General features: G+C 35.0%; 1 pseudogene across 1 annotated transcript in view; it reads right to left on the bottom strand.

Annotated features, from left to right (window-relative positions):
- LOC143534900 (11-beta-hydroxysteroid dehydrogenase B-like) overlaps positions 1-15197 on the bottom strand; it is a 63896-nt pseudogene extending 48699 nt beyond the window's left edge. Inside the window, exons 1-2 of the transcript XR_013135624.1 lie at positions 15161-15197; positions 12637-12797 (exon numbers count right to left, since the gene is read on the bottom strand). The product of XR_013135624.1 is annotated as an 11-beta-hydroxysteroid dehydrogenase B-like (transcript). The remainder of the gene's footprint in view (positions 1-12636; positions 12798-15160) is intronic.
- Between the last annotated feature and the right edge of the window lie 1973 nt (positions 15198-17170).

The raw sequence follows: 17170 nt of genomic DNA on the forward strand, positions 1-17170 counted from the left end.
ACAATAAATATGTATTATAAGTTTGATAAAAAAGTGTTTTGTCAGTACCCTAAGATTAGTTTTAAAAGGTGCCCACCACCATTTAAACCCATATCTTATATATAGTTTTAATCGTAACCAAACATTTAGAACTTCAGTTTTTCAAACTAAAGATCTTAAAAAGTTACATACCCAATATTGCACCATAACCAACCAAATTCTCGTTTTATTTCTAGCAACGCGCGGACACTGTTACTAGTATATATTAAAAAGGGGATTTATCTTTCCTCACAAAGTCACTATTCATTTTACTATTCATTTTTTTAATATTTTATAATTATTAGAACCACTAATTCACTAATTATAAATCTATAAATAAAAATAATAGTTTTTATTTCTTTTATTCTGATTTTTTTGCCAACCATAAAATATTTAACAAATTATATTTTCAAACGCTAAACATGGGCAAGTGCAGGCTTACATATTTTATTTGTTGGTTAAACGATTTTCTTAAACTTAGCTACATATTTTACAATGACCGGAACTTTTTTCATGATTTAAAAATATCTCATCTCGCATGGTTTATAGCCGCGTTTCAACGTTTGATATCTAGCTCGCCTTTAAAATATTTGTTTAGGTTACTAATTTATGTTTATGAATTTGAGTTGGTACCGTTGATACGAACCAAATTTGTGTTGGTTCGCAGCTGTAACATCCCGCTCATTTTAGTCCCACATATGATAATTTGCTGTATTTTGGCACTGACGGGTTTATTTTTTTGTTTATTTTCGATTTCATAACTTGATAGATATTGACTTCACATCGACTTGCAGCGGGTTTATGCCTTAGCATTTTTACTTATATTTTTCGTTCGATTTAACGGTCCCGTCGCGAAGCGCGGGTTTTTAAATTGTAGTTTTTATATAAAAAGTTCTACACAATCTAAATCATAATAAAGTAAAGCAAGTACATTTAAAAATTTAATGGTTTAACCTCATAAAAAAAACTTATTACTTCAGACCCAAAATCATTTTCGACTTCCTCCCAAAAATGAACAATTCTAAGAGAGAGCCTGGTTTCCTAATACTAGTTTACTCTTACACTGCATTTTTGAGTTTTTTATTTAAAGGTATGGAAAAGAAAAGTAAAGAAAATTTTTCTTTTTTCATTCTTGAGTTTTTTTTTTAAGAAAAGAAAGAGTATGGAAAGAAAAGTTAGACATTTTTTTCTTTAAAACTTCAAATATGACTGAATTGTGAAGGAAAACTTTATAATATCACTAATTTACCCTATCTCAATTCTCTTTTCCATGTTATTATGAGGACATAATTGTATAGTTATAAATTTTTTTCTATCTTTTCTTTGAAGTTTTAAAGAAAAAAATGTTGGTGAAACAGATAATAATAAACATTAATTATTACATTAATTAATAAACAATAACGTTAACGATAAATACAAAGACTCTAGACGCAAAACCGTGCACTAACAGACACCCCCTCGTCTTGAGCTCTTTGTCTTTAACTTATTTGAAGCGCTTGGACTGCCAGTCCTGCAACTATGAATTCCATGTTCATGACACACACGAACGACTCGTTGGAATTGCATAGCCAGGTCGTAATCTTCTTGGTTCTTGGCGCTCGATCAAAATCTGCTTCCTGTGTAGCACATCATTGTCTGTCTCTGATAAATTAACCAACCACATCGGGTCGATTATCTTAATGAGCTCGGTCTGCAGTCCTCGACCACGAACAATAACGGCCTCGCCAGTACGATTGTCATAGTACCAACGGTTGAAAGACAGATAAATATCTTGAGGAATTGTCTTCACAGGAACCTTTTTCATCGTCTTTGGCGGCTTCACTTTCAAGACAAGTTTCTTCCAGCCGGTCCTTGGATCAATCTCGTCAATGCGCTTACGTCTTGGAACCTGGGGCTTGAAGAATTTGAAGCCATGATTGACCTCGAACAGTAAGTGTTGGTGAAACCACTCAGCTGTTCGGTAACCCCCACGATTGATAAATGGACGTCTCGCAAGGGTACGAATATCCCACCGCGGCAATGTAAGAACATCCATTATCCTCTCGTAATACTGGACACCCTTTTCCCACTTGACTATACATACTTTAAGGTCAGAATCATAGAGCCAGGAGACAATATCACCATGTACCTTAGAAACGGTCTTGAAGGTAGTCACCTGATTAGTCTTAACCCAAGCAGCAGCAGTATCTTTTCTTTCTTGATCTACATAACGATAAGCACTGATAATTTTACCCACTTTATGACGTTTGAACCATCTTTCTACGTCCTCATCAGTCACTTCTTTGAGTGAGGGTACTGTTCGCTGCACAACCTTTTCCAATTCATCCTCAGTCTCTTTAAACACCTCTTCTTGAAATACCGGAGCACCTTGATCAACGTTCGTGTGTTGATACAAGTCCAGGTACTCATCAGCAGTCACATCCTCCATCTCAATCTCTTCATCCTCATAAATAAAATCCGTATTCATAAACAACGGATCCTCATCCAAATCTTCTTCATTCACAACCTCAACATCGGGCTCAGCCTCTAACACATTTAATTGATCGTCATTCAGCCCAAGCAGTATTGAAATCTGCTCCCGTGTCAAAGATCTTTCTACAAACTCACCAACCTATATCTCGTCTCTATTCACCACACTCTTAACTACCCCAGATCCATCTACAAATATCACTGTGTTAGCTGCAATCATTTCAATTGGCTTGGCAGATGTAGGATCTTGATAAATAATAATTTTTTTGCTCGAATCATCACCGCCACTAACACCAGCACCAGTAGATGAACCGTGAGCTTGTTTCGGCTCACCCCCAGCACCCGACTCGTCAGGATCCTCATCATCGTTCTTGAGTCACTTCAGGGCATCATCTTTACATGTCCGTTGTAGGATAATTTCCTCCTGCTCTTTCAATTTCACCCCCTGAGACGTAACAATCTCACGGAGGGCTTTAGTTTCCTTTTGACAGAAAGAAATGTACCCCATCATCCGTCGTTGATTCTCCATAAGCTTTTCCTGGTTCTGACGGTCAGCTTCCATTTGATTTTCATAGAGGTGGAGAAGATTCAACAGCATTTCAGTTTGACGACCTGGTGGCAAGTTGTATACAGATGGGTGTACCGGTTGAACAGGTCCTTGAGGCCAAGTGATTCTCATGAATGAGACATCACTAGGCGGAGGTGGAGGAGGAGTAGTTGTTGGCGGAGGAGGAGGTCTCATTGATGTAGTAGGAGATACTGTAGACAATGCAGCAGGAGGTCTCGGTATCTCGGTTAACGCCATTTGAGGAATAAGACCGAGCCTCTCGTGTGACACTAATGTCGTCATCAAAGTAAGCATCGGAGTGCTAGTAGTTAGCGGCACCGCCGAGCTTTGAGGAGTTGATTGAGGTGGTGGTGGTACTCCAATAACCACCCCAGCTCCTTTAGAAACACGTCTCTTTTTCGATGGTGGCAAAGTAAGCATCAGAGTACTAGTCGCCACCGCTTTCCCTTTTCGTTTTCTTTCTAGTTGAGCTTTAATGGTGTAAGCTAATGCAGAATCGACTGCATCTTGTTGTTCTTTAAGAGCTGTTTCACCAGCTCCACCAGCACCATCATTCCCATCATCATCTCCACCATCATTGTTCCCACTTTCTCCCCCTTCACGCTCGGAATCCGAATCATCGTGGATCCAGCGCTCATTAGGAGGACATACATAATCCGGATTGATTATATGACCAATCATCCGTTTGTCCTGTGGCTTTTCCTTTCTATAAATTAACATACGATGCACCGTTTCAGCTTTCATATGTTCCATGTCAAGAACATCGTTCACCAACGTTCGATCAATCACCAAATTCGGAATCAAATCCTGAATAATTAGCTGTAAAAAGCGAGGATACATCAAGAACTTCTTTGACTGCAGAGTTTGCTGAACCTGTTCTTTCAAATGATCAAAGACGAGTTCTGAGTAGTTGAAGGGCTTGTTCAGGATTAGGGCAACAAACGCCGATTGCAAACTTAGGCGACACTCATCAAACCCACCGCGATGTCCACTCATACAATGAAGTAGAACATGCAACAGATACTTGTATGGTGGACACAACCCGTTCTTGTTCATCATAGATTTACGAATATCACCACCATAGTTCAAGCGTGTGAATAAACCTCTAACCAATGTCCTGTCAAATTCACTCGGGATATCATCATTATCGTCAAATTGAAGTAACCGACGAATGACCTCAACATCAATCGTAATTGGAATCTGATTGATTGTAACTCGAACCAATTTATCTGCCTCAACATATTCCGCCGTGTTCCAAAATTGCCTGATTATACTAAGATACACTTTAGGTTTAGCAGTGAATGCATAGTGTATCTTTGAACGTCGTAAGAAAGTCAACATAGCTCCAAACGTTTCCAAATCAGTCACATCTTGATCAACATAAGCACAAATGTTGTGCTTTTTATCAAACGCAATAAGATCACTTCAGCTTGTTGATCTTGTTGTGGTGGTTGTCCTTGTGGAGGTTGTTCTGGTGGTGGTTGATTTTGTTGTTCTTGATCAGCCATGTTTTACTGTATAATAAAATCGAATATGAGAAGAGACATCAAAATATATAATTAAAAGATATGTGTAATTAATCTAATTACGCGTATTAGACGATTTAAATTCTTTAATTAAATTAAATGAATATTGAAATTAATTTATTTAATAAATGTCATTCGTTGGGAATCACACGGATTCGTTACAATAAGATAACGAATCAGGCGATTCGCTATCAAGTAAATACTTTAACGAACTGAACATAGCGAATTACTATTTAATTTTGACGAACTAAACTCTAGTTCATTATATTTTAAGCGAATCCATATCTGATTCGTGTAACATCTTATTCGCTTAGCTAGTTCGTGTAAGATCTTAACGAATTGAACACGAAACAGTCCCAATTCGCTAAGACTAACGAATGGTCATAATTAAGACTTGTTCTTTGACCACCTTGGTCAAGGTCAAAATTAAGATGAACAACAATAGTCAACTTTATAAACCCAGATACAATTAGGCCATAACCATCGTCGAATCATCAAAATAATGATCTCGTTGTACTCGGAATTACGTTCGTAATCGAAGATGAATGAGATTAAGACTCAAAATCTCTAAGTACATAGGTTAGACGAACCCACTGTAAACACCGATAACAGGAAACTATAATTAACCCGGCAAACAACAATCAAATCATGATTGAAGCCCACCAAGGGTATCAGAATATGATTCCGATCACAATGACATCAAAATCATATAGTTATTAACATAAATTATACACAAATGGATTTCAAAACTTCGGAAACCCTTAAACCCTTAAAAGTTCATAATTTAACTATCAAATCTTAGCCATTTTTGACGAAAATTAGATCTCCATGATCGGCTATACCTTAGAAATTCAAAGATATCTTAGAAATATCAAAACGTGAAGGTTGAAATTTCATAGACAATTTTGAATAAGGTTTAGCCCTGCTTGTGGTGCGCACATATGATGTATATATGTGTGAACCCTCGGGTGGGCAAAAGTGAAATTGCACTAATTTTGACGTTATTTTACTAATCTCGTGAAAATAACGTTAAAAGTGACGGACGGTTAATCAGGCATCATGTAGTGGCGTTGATAGCTGAAAGATAAGGGTACATGCACCGATCAGTCGGTGTCCCGATGATTGAGTGCTATGTGCCTTATGTCCAAGGCTTGATGCAAAACTACTATCGAGCCGGGGGTCTCACCGGAAGCAACCTCTCTATCCCTATGGGGTAGAGGTAAGGCTGCCTACATCTTACCCTCCTCAAACCCTACCATAGCTTTACTATTGGTGGGATATACTGAGTATGATGATGATGATGATGATGATGAATTTTGAATAAGGTTACTTTAAGGTGAATGAAGAAGGCGAACAGTGAAGAACTGTTCGTTTTCTTGTCTTATATAACCTTGCACGCAACCCGAGGTACAGTTGGCACGAAGTGGGCACTTCGTTTGAATAAAGTTAGCGAATTAGCCCATTCGCTAATTCAGTCCTTACCTTAGGTTAGCGAATCACTACTTGATTCGTTAAATTAAAAGTAGCGAATCAAGACATGATTCGTGTCATGATTCGTTAAATATGCATAACGAAGGGATGATTCGTTACAGAGTGCGGAAGCGAATTAGGTTAGCGAACCAGAAGCTAGTTCGCTAAAGAATCACCTAGTTCGTTATCCATAAATAACGAATTAAATTCTAAAAAAAATCTTTTATTTAATATTTTCTTTTAAATTAAATGATTAAATGAATTAAATAATTAAATAAAATAAATAAATTAGGTTATCGAGAATCTTTTTATCCCGACTACCAAATACCTTAAAAACGTTTCAGTTTTCCGAAACATAACTTAAAAAATTATTTTGTAAAGAAAGAAAGAAGAAAAAAAATCTTTTTGGGATTTTGTAAAGAATAAAGAATAAAGAATGTATTTACAAAAAAAACAAACCGAATCATAAAAATAGACAATCTTTTTGTATTTTTCAATGATTTATCAAACGACATATATTTTTGTATTTTTGTCGAGTTTTAGCAGAGAATCATATTAACCAAATTGCCCTTCTATCACAGTTTTATATTTCAGCGATATTATGACTGGCGATAAGTTGGTCATTGGTATTGTTATCCACATAAATCTAATAACACACATTCAAGTATTTTTGTGATATGATTAATTTGTTCAATTAAAGCACAGAATATCAGAAACTATCAGCCCCTAATCTCGGTTCAAGCTTAATTTGATTTTTGCTAAATCACCCTAACTTGACTTAAACCATTATATTGTTGATCAAAATTTTTTATACCAATTTTGAACTTTTGAGCAATGCATCAAGTTTCCTTAACTGTGAGTGAGTATGCACGAGTCCATCTGTCGGCTTACATACATTGTATCCCCTGGGGTCCGTTTCTTATTGGTATTAAGACGCACGCAAGGGAGGAACAATTGTATGACTAACAGCGGATTTTGATCAAGTCAGTAATTTAAATTGTACGAAGTACAGCGGTGATCAAGTTTAATGACTTTGGGTTTGCTCTAGAAAGCAAGTGAAATATTCATGCTTATGAATACCCAGACGGTTAAGCCGCATAAAGACTCACAGTGTCCAGAATCCTAACGCTTGTTATTTGCTTTATTTTATTTTTGGTTGATCAACAAATATAAGGCTTGAGTATGACTGGTTATTACATTTTTGCCATCCTCACCAAGACTTTTGCTAGAGACTAACACCCCTTTCAATTTGGCTTACCTTTATGTTTATATCACATACTTTACTCTACTGGGTTGTTTTAAGACCTACCAATGCACCAATGCAATTAGGCATACAGTCTTTTAAGCTTACTTTTTGCTGGATTTGGGGTCAAGATAATCAATGTACTATCATGTTCTCTTTTTGCTTCAAAAACTCAAAATTTTGAGGAGCATAAAATAAAGAAAAGATAAATTTAATCGCCCTAATTAACTTAAGTTTATAAATAAATGGCTAACCATCAATTCACAAGTGAATAATAGGACCAAGACATGCAAGCATGTTTCACAAACTTAAATAACCGACATGATTTTAGCGAGAAAATAATCTAAAAACGCCTGCAAAAATCTTTTTGGTTTTTCTCTATACAAACTTTAAAAAACAAAATATTTTTGTCTTTTTCAGTTTTCTTATAAACAAAATAAACTTCACAATCTTTTTGGATTTTTGGATTTTTCTGTACAAAACATAAATCACATTCTTTTTGGTTTTTCAAAATTTTAAAATGTTTTTGGTTTTTCTAAATATTTAAAAGAAAAACCATTAAAGAACAGAAATCACAATATTTTTGAATTTTGAAATTTTTTTTTTTCAGATTTTTCTCTTTTTGTATTTTCTAGATTTCACCCCCTAAAACCAAAATAAATTTTAAAAGAAAACTATGACAGAAAATAAAGATAGTCATCCTTGTTTAAGGATATCAGCGAGAGTCTTCAATCCGTTTAAATCAAGCAAAAATTTAAAACGTGTTTTATCAAAAGCTTTAGTAAACAGATCGGCTTTCTGAAAGTCAGTATGTACTTTCTCAAGATTGATTAATTTCTTTTCTTGTTTGTGGCGAGGTATTTGGAATGAATGACCCAGAAGTTTGATGATGACTCACATTTTTAGTCATGCTCTTAGCAAACTCATCAGATAATTCAGATTTCTTCTTTAAATAAAAATCTAAATTAGAACTGTTCGAAAAACTTTTTAGTGTATCTGTCCCAGTTGACTTCACAAAGTTAATTTTCTTAGCTTGTTTTAAAAATTGTTTTGCCTTCGTCAATGGGTCAGATTGAACTGATGTTTTTGTTTGAGCATACACACGTTCAAGTTCTTGAATTTTTGAAGTTTCATTGACAAAAACACTCTCAATAAGTTCAGGTTTGATGATACTTATTGGAATATCTTTTTCTGTGAACATCGTGTCTATTCCTTTTAACTTAAAAACTCTAGCCGATGAAGACTTAGAACTCAGAGGATTAATGAAACGTATTAAGTCCTCGTCAGAAATCTTTGGTTTAACTGACTTCTTTGCCTTCACTGGTTTGGTTTTCACAGTTTCTTCCTTGTTCACTTGAGATTTGAATGAACCATACACAGCTTCCTCAAACTCTTGAGGTTCGCAAAGAATATGATTAGAACTAGGAATGTTCTTATTCTTGTGTATTATCTCAGGTTCAAACACATCCTCAATAATCACTTTGTCAACATTTTCAACAAAGACCTTTTTACTTTCCACATGTGGTTTTTGAGGAGCAACTTGGGGTTTAACAATTTCATGTTTAACCAAATTAGGTTTTTCAGAAATCACAGAATCTTTTTGAATCAAATCCTCTTCTTTTCTTGCAAAAGGATTAATTTTATAATCATTATGGAAAGGTGGTGGAATTTCAACAAAACCAATACCCTTCTTGGAATCTTTTTGTTTTCCAGATACCTCAATGATTTCATTTAACAAAAACGAAGAGTTTCGAAATTTACCCAACTTGTTCTTCAACTCAAGAACCTCATTCTCAAGCTCAGTTATCTTTGAACGATGTTTCAAAATCTCTTGAAATTTTTGTTCATTAATTGTCATCTTCACAGATAACTCAGCCTTGAGATCGTGATTACTTGTCGACAATGCTTCAATCTTTTCTCGAGACCTCCTTTGAGATTCAAGAGATTGTCGATAAGTATCCTTAAGAGAAGCAATTTCTCTTATTAGACTATCATTTTGATTTTTCAATGCTTCTAACTTAGATTTGTTAGATTCACAGTCAACACATGATGCTTTAACAAATGAAGTAGCAGAAATAGAGTTACTAACCTCATTGATCTTGGCCATGCAAGCGAATATTGATTTGGAAGACTTGTCGCAAGAGTCATCAGAATCAGATCCAGAATCACTATAGGAAGACATCTCACTAGCAGTTGCATCTTGACAATCATTGTGTAATCCAAACATAGCCTAATTTGCTTGAACATCATTACATATTAACCGTTGTGACCAATCAGTTCCATCTACTAACATTGCTTGTGTTGTAGAAGAAGATGATTTCTTTTCAGCATCACTTCCTCGTGGTGTAGAAGCATTTTGATTTTGACCACGAGAACCAGTGTATTCTTTTCTTGGTTTGTCACATTCCTTTGCGAAATGCCCAAATTCTTGACAATTATAACACTTTACTTTTAATTTTTCAAAACCCAACTTCTTGTTTAAAGCTGGAAGATCTTTTCCAGTTCTCTGCATGAATCTTTTAACTTTACGAACGATCATAGCCATGTTCCATTTTAAATCCATGATTTCTAGATCATCTGGATCTATCTGATCATAGTCCTCATCTGTTAAATCACTTGTGGCAATCTTACTACTCACTAAGTTTTCATATGAAGACATAAAAGCTGTCAGAAAAGCAAAGTTTTGCTCAGCTTCCTTCATATTAACACTAGATGGTGTAGCAAATGGATTTGTATTAGTTGAACTTCCAGAATTACCCGAATTACCAGCAGAGTAGAAACAAACTTTTGGATCATTAAACATAGTTGATTCTTTTTCACTTGCAGCATGAGTAAGAAAAGCAGTGATTGGAGAGATCGTTGAACTAGAGGCATACTTCCACCATAGAAAGCTAGATCTTGATTTTCTTTGGAGGATTTTTGACACTTAAGATCGTATTCTCTAGCTTCAACCTTTTGTAGAAATTCAAGTGCCGTCAAGTCTTTATTCAAGAAATAGTCATTTTCTTTCAAGACCATTAGAAATGTTGAATAAGAACTTGGAAGCACACTTTTAATAGTGTCAATTTTATCTCTTTCAAAAATTTCCATTTTCATCTTGTCCATTTCAGCAATTAAATGACTAAATCTAGTAGTCATCTCTTCAACCGTTTCTCCCTTCAATAAATTAAAGTTTCGAAACTGAAACTTGAGCATCACTTTCTTACTCTCAGCTGTGTTTCCCATGCTTCTCATACGCAGATGTTGAAATAAAGACGCACATCTCTTGATACTACCAACTTGATGAAAGATATTTTCTGGTAATGCCATAGTCAAAGTAGAATAGGCTTTTATCTCGATTTCTAAAGCTTTCTTCTCTTCTTGTGAATATTGAGAAACAGCTTTAGGAGTATATCCAACAGTATCATCACCAATCATTGGTGCCACATAAAATTCATCAAGACAGTAAGAGCAATCAGGATGAACAGATCCCAAATGTGCACGAAACCGAGGTTCCCACTTGGCAAAGTCATTGAACTTCATCAATCTTGGACATTTAGAATGCGAACCTATCTCGGTATCAAGTTGCAACATCTGTTGCATCAACATGTTTTGAGACGCTAATGCATACATACCAGCCATCTTTGAAAATTAAACAAGTTTAAAGAACTAGGTTTAAGGAACTGGGTAACGAATTGTGAACTATTATAGCGACTGAGAAGAGTTATAGCGAACTGTGAACAGTTATAGCGAACTGTGAACAGTGTTTAACGAATCAACTCTTAACAAGGTTAAGATTGAGAGTTAACGAATCACAAATAAGGTTAACGAATCAACCAAATGGCGAAACTGATAACGAATGAGATGAAGGTTTAGCGAATCACAAGTCAACTTAACGAATTGACCAAATGAATTGACCAAGTCAACTTAACGAATTGACCAAACGAATCACAAAGGATTAGTTTAGCGAATCACAAATCAACTTAACGAATCAACTTAATGAATTGACCAAGTTAACTTAACGAATTGACCAAACGAATTGACCAAAATAAACTTAGCGAATCACTAAGGAATGCTTAGCGAATCAGCTACAGTGGATTAGCGAATCACACTATAACGAATCAGGTTGTTACAACCGTTTGTAACAAACTCTGACACCTTATGTCACGTGGCAAAGGTTGTTATGACACAATTCCAACGTCGACGCGTGTCACACGAATCAGTTAATCTAGTTAACGAACTAGATAACACGAACTAATAACTCACACGAATTGATTAACGAACTAGGTAGCGAAGTAACAAAATTGATAATGAATCACAGATAAACATATAGCGAATCACCATACAAATGATAGCGAATTACGTTCATATTCAAATCTTCAAATCTTCAAACAATTTTTCCAGAAATTTTGAAGATCAAACCCAGAAACCCAACAATAACAAATTTGTAATACAACCTCGTTACTCAACCAAATCGTACAATAAACCTATCAATCTTCTCGTAATCAAATTCCGAATCCAATACACATTATCTCGTAACCGATTAACCTCAATAACCAAACCAATTTTGACCAAAACACAACCCTGTTTCGGACTTAAACCAAAATCAATAACAAACCACTCAAATCCAAATCAAACCTCAATTCCTCTAATCCACATCTATCCAATACCTTAAACAACACAAACTCAATCCAATCCGTCCATAATTTAACCAATTCAAACACAAATTGATTCAAAAACTATAAAACAGAAAAACTTAATAACAATAACAACTGAAACACCAAATCAAGTGTAAATCGAGCTCATAATTAACATCGATTCAGTGTTGTATATATGTATATATATTATCAATATATTATCAGTAACATTTGTATAACATTAGGTGAAGCTTGAGAGAGAGATTGAACAGCAGTTCGTTAATTAGCTCAAAAACATCTCAAAAACTTTTTCAAAACTTATATTAAAAGTGAACAGTAGTTCACTATATATAGAAGGTGATCTGGTTCGCTAACATCCCCTAGCGAACCAGCCACTCATTCGTTACATACATTATCATAGCGAAACACCCCCTGATTCGTTAACATCCCCTAACGAATCAGGAGGGAATACATTACTTGGCTAGTTCGCTAACATCCCCTAGCGAACTAGCCTTTAACTTAGCGAACTAGATAATAATAAACATTAATTATTACATTAATTAATAAAAAATAACGTTAACGATAAATACAAAGACTCTAGACACAAAACCGTGCACTAACAAAAATCACAAATCCTGTAAACAACTAGGCTAATCAAAAGCCCTCTATGCAAAGTTAAATGAATTGAATACTACTTAACAATAACACATTAACACACGTACGTACCTCTCCGATTCCAGAAGAGGAGCCGGTGATAATGACGACTTTGTCATCCATGTAATATTCAGCGAAGAAGAAGTGATAGTAAATCCTCTCACATGTTTTGATGAACGTAAGCGCCGACCATGCAAAGGCTAGCATCACCAGACTTGCATGCGGTACAGCCCGATCAAGCATGTATGTAGGGCCAATATTCTATATTAGTGTTAGGATTGCGTATGTCTTTATATTCGCAAAAAGTCGGTGTAATACGTACCTCAGTACGTTTATTTTGTAAGGACAAAATGTAATTGTTGGAGAAATAGGGACCCTATATAAAGGATCACTTAACCCATTTATCCAAAAACCCAACTTTGTGAATAAACACTTGCATCTTTCATTCATCCAAGTAACTTAGAAACTCTCTCAACCTTTCTTCCTTCCAAGTTTCGGTTTTCTCTTACACACATACAAGATCCGAGATCTCGGTCCAACTAGTTGTTTCCGCCAACTAGTTGTGAGGTTGATCCAAGAACAACTAGTATTTAGTTTGTTTTGTTGTTTGATCCGATTTCGGGACCTGCAATTGGTATCAGAGCTTTCGGGCTCTACTAGTTGTAGATCTTGGGTCACAACCTTGGATTTTGGTCTTGTGTGTGAAAAGACGGATTTTTCAAAGGAAATAAGTGGGTTTCGGGTTAATAAATTTTTCAAAGTTTCTAAGAAAATAAGTGTGTTCATGTTGAAGATGATAAAGTTTGGTTGAAAAGTTATTGGTTTTGGTGTGTGAATCTCAAAATATTTGTGTTTGTAGTGTTATGAATGTATTTGGGTTGGTTTGAGAAAGGTGATAGGAAAGTGAGTTGGTGACATTCTAAAAGAGGAATTCAAATACTTTTGTCACTTGAATACAATTGTTATTTGAATACAATTGTTCTAAGAAAATTGTATTCAAATCCAAGCTTTCGTGTTCAAAGTAAATTGTATTCAAATCCTTCGTCATTTGAATACAATTGTTCTAAGAAAATTGTTTTCAAATCCAAGCTTCCGAATTCTAAGTAAATTGTATTCAAATCCTTCATCATTTGAATACAATTGTTCTAAGTAAATTGTATTCAAATCCTTCATTATTTAAATACAATTGTTCTAAGAAAATTGTATTCAAATCCAAGCCTTCGAGTTCTAAGTAAATTGTATTCAAATCCTTCATCATTTGAATACAATTGTTATTTGAATACAATTGTTCATAAGAAATTGTATTCAAATCCTTCATCATTTGAATACAATTGTTCATTTGAATATAATTGTTATTTGAATACAATTGTTATTTGAATACAATTGTTCATTGAATACAATTGTTATTTGAATACAATTTTTCATTTGAATACAATTGTTATTTGAATACAATTGTTATTTGAATACAATTGTCCATTTGAATACAAGTAAATAGTATTCAAATCCTTCATCATTTGAATACAATTATTTATTCGAATACAATTGTTATTTGAATACACTTTTGTGATTCAAATACATTTTGTTATTTGAATACAATTGTTCATTTGAATACAAATTTTCAATTGAATACAATTGTTATTTGAATACACTTATACATTTGAATACAATTGTCCATTTGACTACAATTACTATTTGAATACTTTGGACTTAGCTATTTGAGCAGTTTTTGTTTCAAGAGTGTTTGATCTTAGAGAAAAGGGTTGACCCATTGACTGTTGGCTTTGACCTGTTGACCTTTGACTTTGACCCATTGACCGTTAACTTTGACCCGTTTACAAAAAAAAAAACTTTTTAATTTTTTTTACTTACTTTTCATTAAAAAAAATGTCTTGCAATTCTAAGCTTGAAGGGAATCTGGATATGAGGGAGAACCGAAAGAACATATTAAAAGAGGAATTTAACATGTTTAACCATATTAAAGGAGAATCGGTTGCTTCCATCATTAACAAATTTGAGTCACTCGTCACTGAAATGAGAAGTGCCGGTATCACAAATAAGTTGTCTGAGATCAACATGAAGTTGTTGAATTCACTGCCTTACACATGGAACATCAGTGTGTTTACCATCAGGAGAATAACGAACCTGGATACCTTAACACTCTCAGAGTTGACTTCTACCATCAAGTTTTTGTGCAAAGAAAATAAAGATGAGACAAGTGATGCGGGTGTGAGCAGTCAAGCAAGTCCTATCATCCACGAGTGTGCTGCATGTGGAAGTAATCAAGCAAACACCTCGTCAAGCTCCACTTATGGGATTCCTACACCTGCCTCTCTCATTCCCGAGGTACACAAACTCTGCTATCAAGAATGTATTGATAAAGTTCTTCATTATAGAAACCATAATGCTAAAATTCTAGATCAAATTGAGAGCATTAGAGTTCAGAATGATGATCTTAAAAAGGCTGCAAAGATTTACGCTATCAGAATTAACACTCATGGTAATGATATGGCCGATCTTAGGGAACAAGTTTCAATTGCTAGAAATTTAGCAAAGCGTCATGAAAATCAAGTAGTTGAACTAAACGCTAAAATTTTTAAATTAGAAATTGAGTTAACCGAAAAGAAGATTGCCATAGAAAACTTTGAGTTAGCTTCCGAAAAGCTGAATAAATTAATTGGGTCACAGATGGAGTTAAGATTAAAGACTGGTATAGGCTATGATAGTTCTGCTGTACCACCGCCTTTTAATGATAACTATACTAGCCTTCCTCACTTTGATTTTAACTCACCACCAGAGGAAGAAATGGTCTATGGTATTGGTCATGTGCCAATTTCAAAGACATTTGTTCATGCTGCTCCCAAGACTGTTGATTCAGCTGTTCCTTCAGTTAGTCCTACTAGTAGTCCATCTTCTTTAGCAGTTGGTGTAGAAGAAAGTTGTAACACCCCGTAACCGCAGCAGAAACGTACACGGGATGCAACAGACACATCTGATATCAACAGCATTGCTTATAAAGAAAACACCACTACAATAATTTAAACGTATTACATTGTTCCGAGTTTCGTTACCGACTAGGCGTTATCACATAAGTTTTACCAATAGTACGTTAACATGTTTAAAACAAAATATAGACCCTTAAGCTTCCACAAAATAGCACACATCATCAAGCACGTATCACTCATTCTAATTTGGGTGTACCTAGAAAGCATGTAAAGAAAACGGGTCAACTACGAATAGTTGGTGAGTTTCACTAATTTAAGTAAATCATGACAAATCATTTTAATAATCATAAATTAATGATGTAATTATGCTGAGCCTACAAGTGAAAACTCTATTAACCCAGAAACACATTTAATAACCTCTGGGGACACTGTTAACCCAGAAACACATTTAATAACCTCTGGGGACACTGTTAACCCAGAAATACATTTAATAACCTCTGGGGACACTGTTAACCCAGAAATACATTTAATAACCTCTGGGGACACTGTTAACCCAGAACACTGTTTCGGGCCTTACAATATTAGCAACTCAGACAATTACCATCTTAATACATTAACGTACGATTCCCGTACAATAAACATTATATAAATACATTCATTTCCATGCGATCGGCATGTACTTAAACACTTTGATAAAAACATGCTTTCCGCCCCGGGAAAATATTTAAAACAGTTCAATAAAAAGGGGCTCGTGAAAACTCACCTTTTTGGTGAGCAGAGATGTAATACTGGCACGGCTACCTGTCCGGATCTGTAATACGATCCCTAAGTCGTTACTACACAATTTCTATTAATATAACTTAAATTCGTGTTAACCGTTACGTCCGGGGACACTGTTAACCCAGTACCGTACACGATCCGGGGACAATGTTAACCCCGATACACTTCTCAGGACTTAGATTGTGATATCACTTAGAGTTCTTTAGTCAAAACTACCATTAGTTTGTTTTCTCGTTTTGATTGCCTAGCACGGTTATTCGTCTTTATGTTTTCAAAAATGAGTTTGGCCACATACGACCCGACAATAGTTGTTATTGATATTTTAATTAAAGTGGTGAAATTAGAGCTCGGTTTAGACACCCCGTTTGGCCGCGGGGCCCGTTTCCGTCTTTAATATACCGGAAACGACTAAATCGGGTAAAATTACCCAAATCACCCGAATTACTTTCGGATGATTTATTTTTACTTGATTACTCAGTTTCATGAAAATAGTCCATTTTTAGGGTTTTTATACACCAGTCAGCTCGCTTAGGCGAACTTTGCCGGTTTACGCGTTTTAAGCTTTAAAAGTTTGTTTTTATGTTCTGTTTAGCACAAATAATTATCCATTTAGTCTCGGATCTAGAAATTTTGCACCAATCAGTTTTTGACAGTAAGGAATTTTATAAAAATATTTCCAGAATTAATTTTTATATTTAACATTTATTTATCTATTTTTAAACGTCATTTAAACACCAAATATGTCGAAAATACCAAACGACCTTAGAAAAATCCCAAATTTTTCTGGGATGACTCCTGCCATCCACATAGTTCCCAGTAACTTTTACAGAACCAAAAACTCATTTTTCATTCTATTTTTACCAAAACCGAGCTAGAAACCCTAG

This window comes from Bidens hawaiensis, unplaced genomic scaffold (genome assembly GCF_021521415.1).
Source record: "Bidens hawaiensis isolate Kalapana, Puna unplaced genomic scaffold, B.hawaiensis_p1.1 tig00010348_1, whole genome shotgun sequence".
Lineage (NCBI taxonomy): Eukaryota > Viridiplantae > Streptophyta > Magnoliopsida > Asterales > Asteraceae > Bidens > Bidens hawaiensis.